The sequence below is a fragment of the Gordionus sp. m RMFG-2023 genome, chromosome 1, assembly GCF_954871325.1.
Source record: "Gordionus sp. m RMFG-2023 chromosome 1, tfGorSpeb1-WG-v2, whole genome shotgun sequence".
Lineage (NCBI taxonomy): Eukaryota > Metazoa > Nematomorpha > Gordioida > Chordodea > Parachordodidae > Gordionus > Gordionus sp. m RMFG-2023.
In genome coordinates this window covers 46,609,694-46,629,263 of record NC_088775.1, presented here as the reverse complement: position 1 = coordinate 46,629,263, position 19,570 = coordinate 46,609,694, and the positions used below count along the sequence as shown (strand labels likewise).

At 25.3% G+C, this 19,570-nt stretch overlaps 2 long non-coding RNA genes across 2 annotated transcripts; both read left to right on the top strand.

The window, feature by feature from the left end:
• The first annotated feature begins 6,007 nt into the window (after positions 1 to 6,007).
• LOC135931020 (uncharacterized) lies at positions 6,008 to 6,340 on the top strand. Its single transcript, XR_010572909.1, has 3 exons — positions 6,008 to 6,112; positions 6,178 to 6,252; positions 6,298 to 6,340. It is a non-coding gene; the product is annotated as an uncharacterized LOC135931020 (long non-coding RNA).
• Positions 6,341 to 6,476: 136 nt separating this feature from the next.
• Positions 6,477 to 6,787, top strand: LOC135923032 (uncharacterized). Its single transcript, XR_010571114.1, has 3 exons — positions 6,477 to 6,557; positions 6,603 to 6,677; positions 6,725 to 6,787. It is a non-coding gene; the product is annotated as an uncharacterized LOC135923032 (long non-coding RNA).
• The last annotated feature ends 12,783 nt before the right edge of the window (positions 6,788 to 19,570 follow it).

The following is a 19,570-nucleotide window of genomic DNA, read 5'->3' as shown; positions in this document are numbered from 1 at the left end:
CAAATTAGGTTCCATTTTCAATAAGACATCAATTTCTCAAAATTTTCCATTATGTACCAAATTAAATATTTCTTTGAACCATAAATTTGCATTTAATTAATATCAATTATTCATTAACATAATTTTATCATTTTCCTTTTGCAAATTCATTCACCACCTATTTTTGTTGTCAAATATAAAAATTCATTCAGGGTTGGGCCAATTTTCAGAAAATTATATCCCGGATACAGATCCCTTTTAAAATTTTATATTTAAGAAACTAGATACTTAGGAAATATTTATATAAGATACTTGTATCTTATTTTCACAAAGTATTGAAATACAAGATACCATTTTTAAAACTTTAATTAATCAAAACTAGGGCGTCGCCCTAGTCTGGTCTTCGGCCGAGGAGAATCTAGCATTGGAATCACAAATGGCACAGAATAAAAGATAGCCATGAATCACAAATAGTGGTGAGTAACAAATACGATGAATCACAAAGCATGAGATGTCAAAGTTTTATAAAAAATTATAATACAATACAGGTATGGGGTAGAGTAGGTAAATTTAAAAATAAATTAATGTATCGCGATAATATAAATGAGTGTTTATCAATCACTTATTTATTGAGCAGGAACAATGATAAATAAAAATTAGAGAAATATTTACTAATATTATTTAAAATAGTATATTGCGAATAAAGGCGAATATTGTTCGGGGAACCATTTCTCAAGTTATTCCTAGTAGGATTAAAATAAAATATTATTCGGAGAGACCAATCGACAAACTTTTAAAAAAATAGGATCCTTGTGAATAGATATAGAATAATTTACATAATATAAATATCGTACTATGTATTGTTTTTTTGGAGAAAATGTAAAATGATATTTAAATAATAAAAATAGAAAGCCAGGAATCGTCTTTTTTAATGAGTTATACAAAATTAGCAGGAATGAAGAGGAGTATTGTTAAAAAAAGTAGGATCCTTAAGAATACATATATATTTTTAATTGAATAAAAAATATTGTAATATATATCGTCTTTTTGGAATAGATATAAAATCCTATATAATATTATAATAAAAATTATGTACTATGTATATTTTTTTGTTAGTTAGACAAAATAATCTGTAGGGATAATAAAGTATTATTCGGCCCGACAAAATGTCAAGCTTTAAAAATTTAGTCTCCTTAAGAATAGACATAAATTTATTTAAATGATAAAAGTAATGTACTATGTAAATTTTTCTGTGAGTTTAAAAAATATTCATCAGAGATAAAAAGGTATATTTTTCTGCCCGACAAAATGGATAGCTTTAAAAATAGGTAGGATGCTTAAAATAGATATTTAAAATATAAAAAAAATATACTAAATATTCTTTCTTATTCGTATAAATCGGGATTAATCGGATACAACCTAACGATACACACATTGGTTGTAGTTCATGTTTTATCATTGGCCATAATCTTTAGTTTATGAGGAGAACAAATCCGAGATATAGCCACATATAGCTGTCCACGTGAATAAACAGGATGAGGTAAATAGTTGCCAACTTTGTTCAACGTTTATCCCTAAGCTAACTAATTGTCATGACAAAAGCTGGTCTCACGAGAAATTAGCGGGGCTTAATAGAAAATGGTAAGCTAGAATCAGTTGGAATTAAACTTATTCTAGGAATGAAAACTTTAATGCTGAGAAAGCTACCATAAACAAATTCCTCTTCAAACAATATTGTAATTGAAATTATGACCCATTACTAGAATTGAATTTACTTGAATACTGTTGAATTGAATTTAGAAGAGAATGATTTAAAGAAAATATGTATTTTTATTTTTTGATATCTAAAATTCATAATTTGTTTCAATATAATATAATTTACTTTACACTTTAATGAAAATTTTAGTGACCCATTAGAATTGAATTTACTTGAATACTTTTGTGTTGATTGAATTTAGAATAAAATGATTCGAAAAAAATATTTATTTATTTATTTTTTTTTTTTGAAATTGATAAATAAATGAATAAGAATAATTAAATACGTAAGGATGACATGACGTAGCGATGACATGACGTCAGCCGTAGCGAGGACATCGGAAAATTATAATTATGCTAAAATATAAATTTATAAAAAATATGAAAATAAATTGCAGAAAATTACAAATTTGTTATATAAGATGATATATTTTTAAAAATTGAAAACAATATCAGAATAAAAAATTTATTTGTAAATATCAATAAATCAACCATAAATCAGCATTATATATTAATATTATTAATTTTCAAGCAATTTGTCATTTATCCTTTGACGATTTGGTCTGTTGACCATATTAGCTAAGCTGAATAATCGTTCAACGGGGGCAGAGGATAGTAATATTGTGTAAAATTTATTAAATATTTTTTAAATATAATTATAACTATTTACCATATTTATTAATTGAAGATTTGCTGACATTAATTTCAATATTATTTTTAAAAATAATTAAAGCTTCGTATAGTGTTGTTAAACGGCTCATTTTGAGCCGATTTTTAAAAACGGCCAACTCAATATTTTATCTAGAATAATATTAAGCAAACCTGAAAATTTTGTTTATAGAAGGAACAAAAATTTGGACATCTACTAGCGAAATCTCGAGGCTTAGACAATATTTTTCTGGGTAAAATATTGAGTTAGCCGTTTTTAAAAATCAGCTCAAAACGAGCCGTTTAACAACACCATCGTGTATTAATAAATCCTTATGATTTTTTTTTAATTTTTCATCACCAAACCAACGATTTTTAAAGTAGTGGTTATAATTAAATATTTGATATTTTTTAACGAGATTTAATATTGGAGCTGGTTCGCCATAATAATTGATTTCGCCTTGTATTGTCAATCGCTATAGCTTATTGGGAGATTATAATGCAATATTCTTCTAAATATTGCATTGTAATATCTTAGTTTTATTCTAATTATTTACATAGTTTTGGCAGTTAGCTTTTAAATTTTAATAAACTAATTAGACTTAGAGGTCTGCATTGGGTGAGATTTTAGCCCTCCCGCCCATTTAAATGGGCACGCGGATCAAAGCTTTTAAAATAACGGGCGAGCAGGTGAGCGGGTTATGTAAAATTTTAAGCTGGATGGGCGGGCGGGTTAAAACTTTTATTTGTTATTTAAATTTATTAAAGTAAATATTAAAAAAAATATCTGAAATTTCAACATTTTAATACCAAAGTACTGATCATTAAGGATGTTGTCGGAAAAAAATAATTAGGTAAAAAAAATCGAAAACATGTTGAATTTGATTTGCATGTAAGAATATAACATCAATGTTGAAAATCTGATTTTACCCGTTTCCCCAAAAGCAATGGGAATTCGATTAAAGATTATTGAATTATAAATGAAATTCACGTCAAAATTAAACAACAACAAATTAGAAGATGTGGTTGTTAAGAGGAGAGCATTACCTAATGACATATTAAGATATTCAATTCTTTAAGTAACGAGTTTTAGTATGTTAGCAAAATTTTAGCTGTTTAGTTTTAGTTTACAATTTATAAACAATTAATTTAAATTACTTTTTTTTAAATATTACTGGTTTCACTTTTTATTTAAATATCTCACTTAAGTAGAGAATATACTCAAACGGATATCCTACTTTGATGGAAACGACAAGAAAATTTTTTATTAATATTGGCATTTCCAGCAACCAGTACTTTTTCTAAACAAGTAATTAGCATTGCTGGAAAGTTTTTAATATTAATAAATAATTATTTTATATTATTACATAAATATTTTATTAGATCAGATAAATTCCTTATCCGTAATTTAAATTAAATATTTTTTTATGCTTAAAATAACAATTTCCTAAATTATAAAACTTTTTTTATAGGGATGTAGCTATAAAACTAAATCGTTTTTTTTTATTAGATGCTTAAAAAAAATTGAAGGAATGAGCTTATTTAAATCTATATTATAATTTTCCGATGTCCTCACTACGTCATCGTGACGTCATGTCATCGGTACGTATTTATTTTTATTTTTTTTATTTGTTGATTTTATTTATTTATTTTATACAAACAGATGTTAATAACATTTTATCACATTTGATTTTGCAAAAATGGATAGATATTTATAAATAATACTGCTTGGACGGTTCAATAAGTTAATCATTTTCCTTGAATTCCATCGGAGTGCCAGTTATTTAAAAAAATTCTCTAAATAAGGGCACTCTAGGATTTTCATGTGAAACAGGCTGAAGGCTATGAACCATACAAGTATATAGTAAATCTTAAAATAGGAATATCTTTTAAAATAATGATAATAACTTAATCAAAGTTTCCTTTTCACTGATTTCATAAGTTAAATATTAGAAGAAGTAAGATTATTAAATTAAGCTAAATTCTTTTAAAAAAAAGAAAAGATATATACTCTTTTAACACTTACATATCACTTACACTTTTCACTCCATACTCTTCATTATAATATCACAAAACCTTTCAGGCAACTAATCCTTACAATTGCCTTATTCACTTATATCTGTTTGTTTTCTGAAGTTTAAATATTTAAATAAGAATATTAAATTAAGTTAATTATACTAAATGTTTTATCTACTCTATAAATTAAGTAAGAATATTTAATTAGGTTAAAGCGTTGTGTAAATTTAATCAAGAAAGTGTTAATTTAGGAAATTTGAATGCAGGTTGATCTTATGTGGTTCAAAAACATTATGACCAATGTAAACTGGGTTACTCTTTAACACTTACTTTCACTAAGTATCACTAAATATCACAAAATTTCAAGCAACTACTTCATATAAATTGCCTTATTCAATCACATTTCCCTGTTTTGAAAATTTTAAATATTTGAATAAGTCTATTAAATTGTGTTAAATTAAACTGAATATGTGGTTCAAAAACATTATGATCAATTAAACTGGGTTACTCTTTAACACTTACTTTCACTAAGTATCACTAAATATCACAAAATTTCAAGCAACTACTTCATATAATTTGCCTTATCCACATTTCCCTGTTTTGAAAATTTTAAATATTTGAATAAGTCTATTAAATTGTGTTAAATTAAACTGAATTTCTCTTCACATATTAGGGCAGACGTTATTTTGTCATATGTTATTATTTTTATAAAGTAATATATTTTACCCGTAGACTAATTGGTAAATCACATTAATTATAAATTTAATATCACTGGGCTTGGTTTCAAAATTATTAGGGATTGAGGTGGGCTTGAGAAGATCTTTTTAAATTATTAAGATCTTGGATGCTTGGATATTTTTTCCAGATATTGTAGGCTTGAACCTATATTGGGATTTTTTAATGTTAAATGTTAGACTTATGTTAATATTTTTATAAAGATATATATTTTAACTCAAAGAATAGTTTTCAGTAACATAAATTTAGACTGATTATGCTATGCCGACAACATATGTATCTCTATTAAAGATATCACTAACATTCACTATTTTAACAAAAGTCTCAAATAATATGGGAAAAATCAAAATTTAAAAAATACTAAAATTCTCTTTTCCCTTTTAATTTCTTTTATTATCTTCCCCTTTCTCGTCATTTCCCTTTCCTATCTTCACTTTTTAATTTTCTTTTTCTTTACCTTCCTTTCCCTTTTAATTTCCCTATTTTCTTTCCATTTAATTTTCTCTTATTTCCCTACCTCAGGCTACACACTCCAGCCGAAGCTATTATCAAAAAATAAAAATCATTCAATTCTTAATTCAACTTATATTCAAGCAAAAAAATTATACTGGGTTATATGACGTGAAGCACAATACAATCTACCAAATGCAAAATTAAGTTATTCATCTATATATACTAAAAATGCTTATACTTTTCATTTTAGAATACATCTATTTTAGCTTCTGATGGATGATATTCCTACTATTTCTAGAGAGGTTATCGATATTGACTCCTCTTCAGGTTTAATACATTAATATGTTTTTTAATTATTCTTTTGTTTTTATTTTAGATAACAAGCCATGTCCTAACCTCACTTAATGTTTGTACAGGTGGTGATTTATCCGTCATTAATAAAAGAAAAAGATGGCAGGTCAATCAAAAAAAGAAATGGTCCAGGGATCGTGAGGCCCTACAAAATCTACTAACAACGCAAAATAAAGTTAGCCTTATATATATATATATTAAAAATGCATAAATGTTTTTTTATACTCTTTTATATTATAGAATACATCTATTTTAGCTTCTGATGATGTTCCCACTATTTCTAGGGAGTTGAACCTAATATTGACTCCTCTTCAGGTATTGCATTTATATTTTTTATATTATTCTTTGTTATTATTTTAGATAACAAACCCTGTCTTAACCTCACTTAATGATTGTACAGGTGGTATATTGACTCCTCATCAGGTTCAATGCATTTATTTTATTTATTTATTCTTTTGTTTTTATTTTAGATAACAAGCCATGTCCTAACCTCAGTTAATGATTGTATAGGTGGTGATTTATCCGTCATTAATAAAAGAAAAAGATGGCAGGTCAATCAAAAAAAGAAACGCTCCAGGGATAGCCAGGCCCTACAAAATCTACTAACAACGCAAAATAAAGTTAGCCTTATATATATATTTTTTTTATACTCTTTTATATTATAGAATACATCTATTTTAGCTTCTGATATTGTTTCCACTATTTCTAGGGAGTTGAACCTAATATTGACTCCTCTTCAGGTTCATTGCATTTATATTTTTTATATTATTCTTTGTTTTTATTTTAGATAACAAGCCCTGTCTTACCCTCACTTAATGATTGTACAGGTGGTATTTTGACTCCTCATCAGGTTTAATGCATTTATTTTTTAAAATTATTCTTTTGTTTTTATTTTAGATAACATGCCCTGTCTTAACCTCATTTAATGATTGTACAGGTGGTGATTTATCCGTCATTAATAAAAGAAAAAGATGGCAGTACAATCAAAAAAATAAACGCTCTAGGGATCGTGAGACCCTACAAAATCTACTAAGAACGCAAAATAAAGTTAGCCTTATGTATATATATATAAAAATGCATAAATGTTTTTACATTTTTTATATATTTTAGAATACATCTATTTTAGCTTCTGATGATATTCCCACTATTTCTAGGGAGTTAAACCTTATATTGACTACTCTTCAGGTTCAATGCATTTATATTTTTTAAATTATTCTTTTGTTTTTATTTTAGATAACAAACCCTATCTTAACCTCACTTAATGATTGTACAGATGGTGATTTATCCGCATTAATGAAAGAAAAAGATGGCAGGTCAATCAACAAAAGAATAGCTATAGGGATTGTGAATCCCAGCAAAATATACTAACAACACATAATAAAGTTAGTGTATATATATATATACTAAAAAGGCATAAATGTTCTTATATTTTATTTTTTAGAATACATCCATTTTAGCTTCTGATGATATTCCCACTATTTCTAGGGAGTTGATTCTAATCTTGACTCCTCTGCAAGTTTAACGCATTTATTTTTTAAAAATTTTTTATTTGTTTTTATCTTAGATAACAAACCCTGCTTTATTTCCTCCTTATAATTGTTTAAATATTGATATATCTACCATTAATAATCAACAAATACAAAATAAATGTTCAGAGAAACATGATAGTCTTGATAAGTCCCCAAGACAAATTTTATTTTTTGATGATAGTATCCTAACTACTAGAGATATGCATATATTGAACCCTCTACAGGTTCAGTACAGTATTTTAATGTTCGTTTTATTTCAATAATAATGTTTATTTATATTTTTGCCTAATTTTCTTATTTTTTTAGGTTAACCCAAACTTGATCCCTCACATTGCTACAAAACATGATATTTCTATTAAAGATAAGCAATCTGAATTTTGATTGTATTTTTAAATTCATTATGATTATTTAAATATTTTATTTCAGTTCTTAACTACCAAAATTATTATGATCTTTCATTGGGCTTGGAAGTTTTTCATAATTAATATGGCTTTGGACTTAGCCTGGGAATTTTTTTTAATTTTAAGTAATCAGTAATATTTAACAAATAATATTGGTATTATCAAGTAAATGCTTTAAATTTATTTTTACTCAAACCATAGCACTTATTTTTAATGGATTAAACCTGGCCTGAAGGGATGAGGGGGGTAAGAAGAATAAAAATTGGATATTTTCAAAAAACAGGTAATATGCATAAAAGTAAGAAGAAAATTTTCATTCCCCGTCATTTTTGACAGGCTATCTACTAATTTATATAATCGGTGTCCGAATTAAATTTTTAATTTAAAAATAACATCATTTTAAATTTTAATACTATTAATATAATTTTTTTTAAAGTATCTGTATCTTTATGAATAAAAAGTTGATTAAGATACAGTTTTTTTAAAGAATTTGTATCTTAGATACAAGATCTTTTCTAAAATTTTAAAAAAGATACAAGATACATTAGTATTTCATAATGGAACATATCTATATTATAATTTTCCGATGTCCTCACTACGTCATCGTGACGTCATGTCATCTCTACGTCATGTCATCGGTACGTATTTATTTTTATTTGTTGATTTTATTTATTTATTTTATACAAACAGATGAATGGAATTTCGAGAATTGATGGTGTACACATACCTAACATGCATTGTTTGAAAAATCGTCTTTGAATTGATAAAAACAATATTCCCTCAACTTTGTAAACATGAATGAAACTTTTTATTTCACTTAATCCTTTCTTTATTTTTTAGATTACCTTATCAATTTTCATCTCATATTATCAATTACACATTATTGAAATCTCTACAAGATACTCAACTTGTATATTTATTTTGAACATACTCACAATTTTTGTCAGTACTTACATTACAATTTTTTATACTCATATTTTTCTTTCATAACCAATAATTAAGAAGATAACCAAGTATATTCAAATATTCTTATCCTAACCTATTTATAATCTCCAATCCTTACAAATAACTCTTTCTTATTTTTTTCCCCTCCCTTAATGAATTTATTTATCACTAAATTTTATTATCTCATTCTTTTCTTTCTATCTTTATTATCTATTAGCCACTATTTCTCAAAACCATATATATTCTAATTTAATTTTTATAATATAATAATTTATACCTTCTTTTTCCACCCTTTTTTAATCTTATTTTTTAATCTTATTTTTTAATCTTATTTTTTAATCTTATTTTTTAATCTTATTTTTTAATCTTATTTTTTAATCTTATATTTTAATTACCTTACAATTAATTAACCTTAATCTTAATAACATTACATTCATCATGTTATTTTCTAACTTTTAGAATATCATATTAGGCTTGATAAGTCCCGTAAAAAATTTTTTTAATGATAGCCAAACCTTATTAATTCCTTTAATGTAATTTTTATTATTTTTATAATATAATAATTTATACCTTCTTTTTTCCCCCCTTTTTTAATCTTATTTTTTAATTACCTTACAATTAATTAACTTTAATCTTAATAACATTACATTCATCATGTTATTTTTTAACTTTTAGAATATCATAATAGGCTTGATAAGTCCCCCAAAAAATTTTTTGATGATAGCCCTCCAACTACTAGAAATATGCATCTAATTTTGACCCATCTACCGGTTTTACATTATTTTAATGTTTGTTTAATTTCAACAATAGTTTATTTATATTTTTGCCCGATTTCTTTATTTGTCTAGGCTAACCCTAATCCCTCACATTGCTACAAAACATGATGAATCTATTATTAAAGATAAGCAAAGAAAATAATGACGATTAAACAAACGCCTTACCCATTCTAGAGTTACTGGTAGACAAAATAATAAAGAACTACGCTCGAAATGAACTCATCTGGAGGTTTATTTTGTTTTTTTTATCTTATGTTTTATATCTATGTTTATTTTATTTTCACCCAGTTCTCCAAATTATACTATCATCATTACCACAATCCCTATGCCTCCGCCTATTTTTTAACAAATATAAACATTTAATTCTGTACTATCATTCACTTCATTAGGAGTTAATATAAATATTACTTTATCCGATTCTCTGAGAAACTTTCATGAATATTTAGAGGAATGTTCAAACTTAAATGTGTAGTACGGCCAATTTCATCAACTTTATTAATGAAAATATATGCAGTAGTTCTGTCGTGGCCTTTATAACAATACTTACGACCGTTTTATGGTTGAGTTAACATTGTCGTTCATGATTCTATTTTAGAGGGGGATACCAATGCTGACATTGACAGAAATATTGTTTTGCGTTCTTCTTTTACCAGTATCCCAAGGCATAGGCTTATCATCTTTATCAGGACGTAATGTGTTTTGTACACTGCTTTGTTAATCCGTCATCACTTTCATCTACAACCCTAAATGATATAAAATTATACATTAATTATTTCCTCTCCAGACGACCGCCCAGATTTATTTTATCGCTTTTTCAACAAAAATTAAAATGTCAACAAGGATTTGCTCTTAATTTTATCAAATACATAATAAATAATCCTCATTATTTTTTAAAAAATTTATCCTAAATTTATATGTCAATAAAAAAAAATATCTTAAAAAATATATAAATAATTTGCATATAAGTTTCATTAGTGTTAAATGGAATTTTTGTAATTTAAATAGACAGCATTTTTTTTTTTACTTAACATAAAAAAATATATATTCCTTATCGAATTCTTTGACAAATAATTTCAGAAATGCAAGACATACATTAAATTTATCTGAAAAAAAACAATAACCCTATATAATAAACATATTTTTTAGATATAATTTTAATTGATCATATTACAAAAAAGTATAAGAGTCGGTTATTTTTATTTTATTTTATTTGTCATGATTCTCTAATAAGTGGTTGCCCAGGCCTTCCCAGTTTCCCTTAATACGGAATTTACATGTTTTTTTCCATATTACTGATATTTCCCGTTCATGTGATGATATTAAAAATTTAACTATCTCCGAGGCGGGAAAAAATATTTAAAATTATAATGGATAGGACTTGGCTTGGAACCTTAAAATTAATATTAGCTTGCACCTGACTTGGGAATATCTTTTACAAATTATTAAGGGTTGAGCTGGGCTTGATAAACTTTTTTAAAATTATAAGATCTTGGATGCTTCCTAATATTGCGAGCTTGAACCTGGCATGACATCTATCGTAAAAAAATGAATAAAAATCTCATTCCCCGTCATTTTTGACTCGCTTTCTACTAGTTTGTATAAAAAAAAATTCATAAACATTATATATTATTATTTATTAACTATTTCCATCACAATATCTAAAAGACTATATTATTGAAACACTATGAAATCAAAAATACAATTTCATAAACCAATAATTATATCTAAAAATTTCTATCTAAATTTTCTAATAATATATATATATAATAAAATTCTTCATCTTCGTTTGTAAAAAGCTAGATTTTTTTTTAAACTTATAGGTTAATAAGCGTCTACATTACAGGATTTTTACTGGATGCAAACTCACTTTAAAAACCTATGCCTACCCCCCTAAAAAATCCCGCCAGCTTCAGCTGCGATGTTTCCCTATTTTTAATTTCACATTTTTATTTATAATGATACTCTTTTAGAAAATTTAAAAAGAATAACTTAAATTATTTTATCTCAACTACCAACTATCGACATTTTGTGAATATAAAGGAGTTATTTTTTAGATAATAAATTCAATTAAAACCTCCATCATTTACAATGAATTCATTATTATAGCATTATGAGCTTGCTGAAAATGTCGAAACCTTTTAAATTACATTTGAAAGGATAGCAGAAAGTTTTATTTGGAAAATAATGTCTATGATTGTTTGCAATATATAGCAGGGGCGTCGCTAGCCTTTACAATCTCAGGGGGCTCAACTAAAAAATTTTTATGGGGGGGGGGGCTTCGCCCCCGTACCCCTAATTTGCGGGCCTTCGGCCCGCTTTTGTCCGGCCTTCGGTCGGGTTATATATAAATATATTTTTAAAAATTACTAAACTCTTGAAGGATTATTCTTATTTTCATATTTTGTTTTTTATTATATTATACGTACAAAATAAACTAGAATATAAATAATTAAGACTAGAATATTGATCATTAAGACTAGAATATAAATATCATTAAGACTAGAATATAAATATCATTAAGACTAGAATATAAATATCATTAAGACTAGAATATAAATAGAATATAAATAATTAAAACTAGAATATAAATAATTAAAACAATACATATCTACAAATTTTTCAATACAAAATCGATTTACTACAGTATAAAGTATTTTAAATTGCTGATATAAAAAATTTCGCGTCTAAAAAATTACAAGTGATAAAACCGATTAATTAATTCATACATATGCCTCAATTGTTAATGTTTTTAAAAACCCCATAAGGCAATATAATTCTAAGCAACTAACATTAACAAAAGGTCATGAAACTAATATAACTCTCTCTTACCATTTTAGACAAAGTTTTATAGAATGAACTAATAAGGAAAAATTTATAGGCCTAACCAAATCAACAATTCTTGAAGAAGAGAATATAAACGACCAATCCAAATCATAAAACTATATGGTGGTTAGAGCTTCCTCTTAGATGACATGATGGAAGCTAGATAAGTAATCGAGAAAATTATTGTGAGATATTAAATTTCTAAAAGATTATCATCCATTTTTAATCCTATATAAATTACTGGACAGTTTATCATTGTTGCTCATCTTAATTATGCAATCATATGCTCTCAGCAGCTGTAGTAATAATCTTAAATTACATAGCCACACAAATAATACTGGTTAATTTGCAGTCATAGCCATGACATACACGATGTTAACTCATATCAAAATCTAGTATGTTAGATTATTGATAAAGCAAAAACACCTAAAATCTTGGAAGAAATTATGTTTGTAAGAAATTATGCAAATATATTGAAGCCTTAAGTTATTTACAATTTAAGTGTGCCAAATTAGAAATAAATAATTTGGGAGTTAGAAAATAAGTACCATAGTGATATGATGAAAGCAATTAAGATCTTATATATTATTGTATTGTCAATGTATTCAAATATTTTTAATTAAATTTTTCAGAAACTTTGGTCATATCAAAAGAAAGCATTTACTGTTTTTTTCTGATTTTTTCCTATCTCAAAAGAATTTTTTTTATAAGCACCATGTCTTTTAGCTAATTTTGGATATGAAAAAAAAATTTATAAAATAAATATTAAACGATATATTTATCCGCAGATACTAACGCCTAAAATTGCGTTTCAAAAATTATAAGGTTAAATTATTTATAAAATAAGTTCTCTACGCCGGCTAGTCATTATTGCATATTCATCTATAATGTGATCTATAGGAATGGTATTAATAATATTTTTTTCTATGCTCAATAGAGCCAACGAATTTAATCGTTCCTGACCCATTGTCGATCGAAGATATGTTTTCACCCGTTTTAATGCTGAAAACGATCTTTCACATGAGCAGGAATTAAAAGGTATAGTTAACGCAATTTTAAGGCAATTAAATATACGAGGGAATATATCTATGGGTAAGATTTTTATCAAATCTATTATTGATTTACACGTAGATTCGTGTTTTTTATTATAGGTTAAAATATAAGCCTTTAATATTATGTATTCTTCCATTGGATCAGGAATGTAAGATAAATGGTTTAATGATATCATTATTTAAAAAAGGGGGGAGGAGGGATGTAAAGCATTTATAGCTATTAAAATATCTGTGTTTTCTTGGCAAAATCTCTTTTTTAATTCATTTATCATAATATCCAAAATTGGATAAAAGACATGACACTTATAAAAAGTTTTTGTTTGAGATTAGAAGAAACAATATCATCTATTTGAATATAATTATTCAAAATGGTAGAAGGTATATTTGCTCTTTTATTTGTTATTTTTATATTATATCAATTGCAAAATTTATTTACTTCGGTAAATAATGAAGAAAAATACGAATTATTTCTTAAATTTGACAAGAACTGATAAGAGACTCAATAAGAGCCAATGCTGTTGATATGTCCGAATCTGATTTTTGCAAAAAAATAGAAATATTGGAACACATAGATAATAATTTTTGGAATATAAACATACACATAATTGTATCATATTGTAAAAGAATATATAAAATTCCCTTTGCTTTCACCACATCACCATGGTCTATATTTTTTAAATAAGAAATAATTGCAGGGAAAGTCATTTTTACTGCCTCTATAGTTCTAATATGGGATCCCCAACGTGTAGAACTCAAGGCATCAATATTTTTGGATTTTAACCCTAATCTTAATTGCAAATCAAGAAATTTATTGTGATGGATAACAGATATTGAGAAAAAAGCATGAATACCTTCTAATACATAAAAACTTTCTAGATTGAGGTACTGATTTGCAGGCAGAGATCAGTACAAGGTTGAGTTTATGCGCATAGCAGTGCACATATATAGCCATTTTGTGATTTTTCCGATATCTTTCCTGGACTTCTGAAAGATTCTCTTTCATAACACTTGCACCATCATATGCTTGAGCAACGCAAATTGCATTTATGGAATTGTTGTTTAAGGTTGTTATTAATGTCTTCGTTAATGACTCTGCATCTAAGTCTTCAACTTTTTGAAAAGATATAAAAGATTCCTTTGGTGTTTTTGTTTTATCAACATATCTAACACATATACTAAATTGCTCATATGAGCTAACATCACGAGTGTCATCAGCCATGACAGCAAAATAGCCTGCCTCCCTTATTTCTGATGCTATGTACTTTACGATTAAGTTTCCAGCTGCAGATAGCATTTGATTTTGTGATTGAGGTGAGCAATAATGAGCATTGCCTGGTGGTTTATATGCTATTAAAAATGGATCATACTCTTTCAAACAGTTCAATATTTTACAATAATTTCCTTGATTATTGCTTGTCTTACTTTCATAATGACCTCTAAGGGGAAGTTCCAACTTACCACATAGTATTATAATTTTGAATAATCGTTTCAAATATTCTCTTCTTTCAAGTATTGTTGATTTAGTTAGAGCTATAAATTTTTCTTTAATGGTGTCTTCTATCAAAGATTGTTTATAATGGTTCCAGAGAATTACATTCGTTGCATGACCATTTGTTGCTCCGTGAGTTGTTAAGTATTCTTTAACCTTACGAAATTTTTGATAACCTTGATTAAAAAGGTATCCTTTTTGAGGTTGAGTGGGAAAATTACGACAAGGAAAACAAAAAATAGAGTTTCTGGTTATGCTATATTCAATCCAGGGAAAGGATTTGTACCACTGAGTTTGAAAGCATAGTTTATCTTTACCCATTCCAATATATGGATAGGCACCTAATATAGGTTGCATAGGACCAGTTGTTTTAGTACCCATATCTAATTCTTCGGAAAAAGGTGATAAAAATTAATAAATGAATTAAAATATTATTGGCTTTAGAAAATTATGACAAATATTATATATTTGAAGAAAAACATTGTTAAAATAAAAATAATACTTGTATAAACTCTTCTAAAAAAGTGACAAATATTAATATAAAAATTAAAATATTATTGCTTTTATGAAAATTATGACAAATATTATATATTTGAAGAAAAATATTGTTAAAATGAAAAAAATACTTGAATAGTTGTTATTTTTAGATTGGGCCAAACGTATAGCTTCTATTATTTTATAAATAAATATAAAATATCTTATAAACAAACTAACTTACTTATTTTCTTTCCTTCTGTATCTACATTATTTATAATCATGTCATTCACAATACTTTCTTCATTATTTAATAAATCTAAATAAGGTTAATTTTAAAATGTATTTCATCAAATGTAATTTGCTGTAATAAAACTTCTTTATCCAATATACCTTTATATTTACTGCTATCAAGAATCTGGCTTGTTGTAGTATCCTCTTCAGAATCCATGCCTAAAATTTTATATTTAATTATATTTAAAAAATTAATACCTTCAGAGATATCTATACATTGGATCTCACATATATCTTCAGATTGAGCCACACATATTGCTTCAATTAATTTATAATAAAATATTTTATATATAAATTGATTTACCCATTTTCTTTCCTTCTATACCTACATTATTTACAATCATGTCATTCACAATACTTTCTTCATTATTTAATAAATCTAGATAAGATTAATTTTAAAATGTATTTCTTTTCAGTGTATTTATTTTTGTAAATATGATATATAAAAAGTAATATTCCATATTATAGTGTCCATTATTCAAAAATATATATAAATAAGCAAACTATTCTAAATTTATTTAGCATTTTTATTAAAATATAGTTTATTATTAAGTTAGGATAAACAAATAAATATATAATTATCAAATTATGAAAGAATGATTGAGTAAACAATTTAGCCAATATTATCTTTATTAATGTAAAAAGATTAATAGTGTATGATTTTTTAAGATATTGGCTATTTATATAGAAAATATTTACTATGTTTTATTTAGCTAATATTTTGACATCACCTTATGTGATTATAATAGAAAAATTTAAAAAAATTTTTCCATTTCTAGTGTCCTGCTCCTGAAAGGTGAAAATATATTGTAAAGCAATTTTTGCTTAACTTGAAAACTAAAGAAATCAATATTGTTTAATACTCTGGTGAAAAATGACTTAATAGATAATTAACTAATAAATTTTTATTTTTTAAAACTTAAATGTCCAAAGTGTTTTGTTATTAATTTGTGAAAATTTTAAGGATTTTTTCAAAACATTTTGGACACAGACTTATATATAAATTTATTTACCTATTTTCTTTCTTTTAACATTTTTGTTTTCAATATTTATATCTTTTAAAACTACAATTAATCGTCTTTCAACTAAATCAAAGTTTGAATTTTAAAAACTGTATAAAATATACTATGTTCATCACCATCTTTATTATTGAATCCTCTTCTTTGGTCCTCAAGATTATTGCTACTTTTATCTTTAGTTTTTTTCATAAAGTCTTTAATGCTTAAATTTTTAAATCGCAAAGTCATTTTATTTAAATAGTGATTTTAAACTCGGCTTACAATATTAAATTTGTTAATTTTCAATTAATAAATCTTTATATTTATTTAATTAGGGTTATATAATAATTTAATTAATAAAAATCAATTAAACTTCAACTGTTAATGCTAAATTGATATTTAAACATTATGCATGGTATTGATATTTTATTTTTAACAAAGAATTTGATTGCAAGCTGACATAGTGAAAATATAATTTATATGTATTAATCTAATCTAATAAAATTTAGATAGTCTTATTAATTTTTAAATAATAAAATTAAATCTATATATTACTTAACAGAATTATAATAAACAGGGGACAATCAAAAAAAGTTCTTTTTAGTTTAAGGGGATATTAAGGAATTGATTAAAAAAAAATTTTTTTTGCTTCAGAAGGCTATTCAAATTTTTCAGGGGGCTTGAGCTCCTGCGCCCCCCCCCCCCCTAGTGACGCCACTGATATATAGATTTGGTTGATGAGTTGTATTATAATAGGTCTATAAAAAAAGTATGAATTTTTAGCAATAAATTTTGTCCTATTTGACCTCTAAATTTATAGATAACACCCCAAAAAATTTATCCTACCCCCCCCCCCTAACCCCCTCAAAAAAATAGGATGCAAACTGCCCCACCCCCTTTCATGTAGACGCTGGGTTAATAAATAATGGCCATTTTGTGGAAGTCACAGTTGGAGTAAATGATAAGTTGTTAAAATTATTGTATTTGTTCATTATATATTGCTTAATTTTGTAAATAATGCACAGCTTGAACATAACGAGTTTACTATTAATTAGGTCGGCGAATTTATAGTAAACACGTTATGTTCAATTGTTGCGTTATTTAACGGGATCGAAATCTCAGCTGATTCTTCTAGCTTTAACAATTGCACATTAAACGTTATTATCTAAAATAACGCAAACAATGAAAGGTTATCATAACACTCAATAAATTATCCTCTATTTATTGGCTTGATTTTGTAAATAATGCTACATTAAATAACATACCGTTTGAACATAATGCGTTCACTATAAATGATCATCAGAAAAAATTATAAACACTTCACAGAATTTTAACTCTCAATAATTATTAGTATTATTAAATTTTTGAAAAATTACCTTGAGTTATAAATATTCCCTAAAATTATACAAAAATTAAGTGTACAAAATGCTATATAATAGCATCAGCCGGAAAGAAATTAAGTAAGTTATCCCACGCATGTTTTGGTATCGTCCCTCTAATTCTTATGAAAATTTAGGAAATAGGTTTTTTGTCGTAATTGCAATAGTTCGTTCCCAAAAAAAAATAGTTCGTTCCCAAAGTAGTTTGTTCCCAAAATAATTATGAAAATCCAAGAGATTAATGCTAAATCGCAACAATTATCAATAAGAAAATTGTAAAGTATATATTATTTAATTTGCATATAATAATTAATTTTTTTAGAAAACTAGGCAAAACAAAGAGTGCATATAAACAAAGCTATTATTCAAATTCTAATAATCAAATGGTTCAATATAGTTTGATCAAATCAAAATACAACAATAATATTATCTATTCTAAGAAAAATTTAATTCAATTTGTACATTATCATGCAAAAAAAAGAGATTGCATTTTTATATATTAATTAAAATTTTTATTATGAGATATTTCATATAAATTTTGATAATGTTATATCAATGATATATTTATAATAAAGAGTTTGCTAAAATATTGTAAATTATCTGCTATTTATATCATTTTTAAACAAAGCTATTATTCAAATTCTAATAATCAAATGGTTCAATATAGTTTGATCAAATCAAAATACAACAATAATATTATCTATTCTAAGAAAAATTTAATTCAATTTATACATTATCATGCAAAAAAAAGAGATTGCATTTTTATATATTAATTAAAATTTTTATTATGAGATATTTCATATAAATTTTAATGTTATATCAAAGATATATTTATAATAAAGAGTTTGCTAAAATATTGTAAATTATCTGCTATTTATATCATTTTTAAACAAAGCTATTATTCAAATTCTAATAATCAAATGGTTCAATATAGTTTGATCAAATCAAAATACAACAATAATATTATCTATTCTAACAAAAATTTAATTCAATTTATACATTATCATGCAAAAAAAAGAGATTACATTTTTATATATTAACTAAAAATTTTATTATGAGATATTTCATATAAATTTTAATAATGTTATATCAAAGATATATTTATAATAAAGAGTTTGCTAAAATATTGTAAATTATCTGCTATTTATATCATTTTTAAACAAAGCTATTATACAAATTCTAATAATCAAATGGTTAGCAATAATATTATCTATTCTAAGAAAAATTTAATTCAATTTATACATTATCATGCAAAAAAAAGAGATTGCATTTTTATATATTAATTAAAAATTTTATTATGAGATATTTCATATAAATTTTAATGATGTTATATCAAAGATATATTTATAATACAATTGTGCTGTCTATTATATATTAATGAATCTAGAGCATTAAGAGTTTGCTAAAATATTGTAAATTATCTGCTATTTATTTTTTAATATATACTGTTCTTGTATTAATATAAATATTAAT